The sequence below is a fragment of the Amphiura filiformis genome, chromosome 2, assembly GCF_039555335.1.
Source record: "Amphiura filiformis chromosome 2, Afil_fr2py, whole genome shotgun sequence".
Lineage (NCBI taxonomy): Eukaryota > Metazoa > Echinodermata > Ophiuroidea > Amphilepidida > Amphiuridae > Amphiura > Amphiura filiformis.
Window position 1 is genome coordinate 35,701,330 of NC_092629.1, and position 3,991 is coordinate 35,705,320.

General features: G+C 40.6%; 1 non-coding gene across 1 annotated transcript; it reads right to left on the minus strand.

Annotated features, from left to right (window-relative positions):
- Positions 1 to 3,560: 3,560 nt before the first annotated feature.
- On the minus strand, positions 3,561 to 3,633 carry Trnai-gau (transfer RNA isoleucine (anticodon GAU)). The gene has a single exon. It is a non-coding gene; the product is annotated as a tRNA-Ile (tRNA).
- Positions 3,634 to 3,991: the final 358 nt, after the last annotated feature.

Sequence of the window (3,991 nt, forward strand, 5' to 3'; positions counted from 1 at the left end):
TTGATCATTATTAGGTACTTCTGGACAGTTGTCATCCTCATCAGGTATTTTATCACCATCGTTATCTGCGTCACATTGATCGCCCAGACCATCACTATCGCTGTCCATCTGATCTTCATTGGATACTTTAACACAATTGTCACATATATTCAAAACACCGTCATTATCAATATCATCATCACAAGCATCACCAATTCCATCACCATCTGTGTCGGTTTGATTTCCGTTTGATGTGGAAGAGCACGTGTCGTTGACATTTGGTATTCCGTCGCCGTCGATATCATTGTCACAAGCATCGCCTACACCGTCGTCATCGGTGTCTGTTTGATCATTATTAGGTACTTCTGGACAGTTGTCATCCTCATCAGGTATTTTATCACCATCGTTATCTGCGTCACATTGATCGCCCAGACCATCACTATCGCTGTCCATCTGATCTTCATTGGATACTTTAACACAATTGTCATAAATATTCAAAACACCGTCATTATCAATATCATCATCACAAGCATCACCGATTCCATCACCATCTGTGTCGTTTTGATTTCCGTTTGATGTGGAAGAGCACGTGTCGTTGACATTTGCTACTCCGTCGCCGTCGATATCATCGTCACAGGCATCGCCTACACCGTCGTCATCTGTGTCTGTTTGATCATTATTAGGTACTTCTGGACAGTTGTCATCATCATCTGGTATTTTATCACCATCGTTATCTGCGTCACATTGATCGCCCAGACCATCACTATCGCTGTCCATCTGATCTTCATTGGATACTTTAACACAATTGTCACATATATTCAAAACACCGTCATTATCAATATCATCATCACAAGCATCACCAATTCCATCACCATCTGTGTCGGTTTGATTTCCGTTTGATGTGGAAGAGCACGTGTCGTTGACATTTGGTATTCCGTCGCCGTCGATATCATTGTCACAAGCATCGCCTACACCGTCGTCATCGGTGTCTGTTTGATCATTATTAGGTACTTCTGGACAGTTGTCATCCTCATCAGGTATTTTATCACCATCGTTATCTGCGTCACATTGATCGCCCAGACCATCACTATCGCTGTCCATCTGATCTTTATTGGATACTTTAACACAATTGTCACAAATATATCAAAACACCGTCATTATCAATATTAGTGGGTATCATCATCACAAGCATCACCGATTCCATCACCATCTGTGTCGTTTTGATTTCCGTTTGATATTGAGCATCACCGATTCCATCACCATCTGTGTCGGTTTGATTTCCGTTTGATGTGGAAGAGCACGTGTCGTTGACATTTGGTATTCCGTCGCCGTCGATATCATTGTCACAGGCATCGCCTACACCGTCGTCATCGGTGTCTGTTTGATCATTATTAGGTACTTCTGGACAGTTGTCATCCTCATCAGGTATTTTATCACCATCGTTATCTGCGTCACATTGATCGCCCAGACCATCACTATCGCTGTCCATCTGATCTTCATTGGATACTTTAACACAATTGTCACAAATATTCAAAACACCGTCATTATCAATATCATCATCACAAGCATCACCGATTCCATCACCATCTGTGTCGGTTTGATTTCCGTTTGATGTGGAAGAGCACGTGTCGTTGACATTTGGTATTCCGTCGCCGTCGATATCATTGTCACAGGCATCGCCTACACCGTCGTCATCGGTGTCTGTTTGATCATTATTAGGTACTTCTGGACAGTTGTCATCCTCATCAGGTATTTTATCACCATCGTTATCTGCGTCACATTGATCGCCCAGACCATCACTATCGCTGTCCATCTGATCTTTATTGGATACTTTAACACAATTGTCACATATATTCAAAACACCGTCATTATCAATATCATCATCACAAGCATCACCAATTCCATCACCATCTGTGTCGGTTTGATTTCCGTTTGATGTGGAAGAGCACGTGTCGTTGACATTTGGTATTCCGTCGCCGTCGATATCATTGTCACAGGCATCGCCTACACCGTCGTCATCGGTGTCTGTTTGATCATTATTAGGTACTTCTGGACAGTTGTCATCCTCATCAGGTATTTTATCACCATCGTTATCTGCGTCACATTGATCGCCCAGACCATCACTATCGCTGTCCATCTGATCTTCATTGGATACTTTAACACAATTGTCACAAATATTCAAAACACCGTCATTATCAATATCATCATCACAAGCATCACCGATTCCATCACCATCTGTGTCGTTTTGATTTCCGTTTGATGTGGAAGAGCACGTGTCGTTGACATTTGCTACTCCGTCGCCGTCGATATCATTGTCACAGGCATCGCCTACACCGTCGTCATCTGTGTCTGTTTGATCATTATTAGGTACTTCTGGACAGTTGTCATCATCATCTGGTATTTTATCACCATCGTTATCTGCGTCACATTGATCGCCCAGACCATCAATATCACTGTCCATCTGATCTTCATTGGATACTTTAACACAATTGTCACAAATATTCAAAACACCGTCATTATCAATATCATCATCACAAGCATCACCGATTCCATCACCATCTGTGTCGTTTTGATTTCCGTTTGATGTGGAAGAGCACGTGTCGTTGACATTTGGTACTCCGTCTCCGTCGATATCATTGTCACAAGCATCGCCTTCACCGTCGTCATCGGTATCTATTTGATCATGATTAGATATTCCTGGACAGTTGTCCATGTCATCGGGTACTCCATCACCGTCAGTATCTAAACAATATTAATAGTATCTTAAAGCAATAAAGTGTTTGTAGCATTTGCTGCATTATCATTATTATCAGTCCAGTCCGACTGCCTGATCAGGAAGTACTGCCGAATCAAGCAGCATGTTGCCGAGTCAGGCAACACAGGCTTTGTAACCCTTCCGAATTTGACAGACTACGGACTAAATTGTTCATGGTGATTTTATAAAAGATCGGTGGAAATTTTACTTTGACACACATGAGGTACATGTAAGTTGACAATTTTCAACGGGCGAAAAAAAATTCCACCGGGAGGAAAATAATTTAAATAACAAAACAATTTCTAACGGTTTTTAAAAATTTGATTTAAATATGCAAATTAACTTTTTAATATTTTAATACTACTAATTGTACATCCATTGATAATTTTATATATTTTACCTACTTCTTTACTCTAAACCAAGAAATAACGGTATATTAAAAGATGCTCTATTTGAAATAGAGCATTGCATTGTGGGATACCATGCAGCCTGACTCGGCAACATGCTGCCTGATTCGGCAGTACTTCCTGATCAGGCAGTCGGACCGGACTGATTATGGAATATATCGTTAGTTATGTCTTAAATAAGTAAAGAATTTGGATATTTCTGTACTGTATCATGTCAGTCATGCTTTAAAACAGTTGTGAAGAAAAGTGTGAAGAAACTGTATAATTTGACTTCTTAGATTAGGGGATCTATCCTGTCGTACAATATACAATATTTTCAGATTACAGGGAAAGAATAACGATACTAATGTCACATTACATTACAATGAAAATATAACACGCATAGACAGATAAACCAGAGAAAAAACTCCGGATATAACTGCTTGTGCAGGGATTTGAACCCCAGACCATTCGCTTATCAGGCGAACGCTCAAACCACTAAGCTACACAGACTCTCCCTGATAAACAGTGCTAATGTCGGGTACTTATAAATAATGAGTAGTCAACCGTGCAAACAATACACAATACCCCAGTGTATGAGATCAATTAATGATTGATTCAGCTAGTTTTAAAAATAATTCTATTACCCCCACGACCCATTATTCAAAATCGCGCACTGCGATTTGTTGAAACGCGTCACGTGAAAGACCATTAATTAGCAATAAAGTGACCAGGGCAACGAACTTTATGTTCTTCTCGCATCACAGCGCACAGCAAAGCGCGATGCTGTATATTAGCGTCGTTACGCATTCTACGCAAAGCATTACGCTTGGTTACGGGTTCTGCAATACTCGCTATCACTTACACTTTG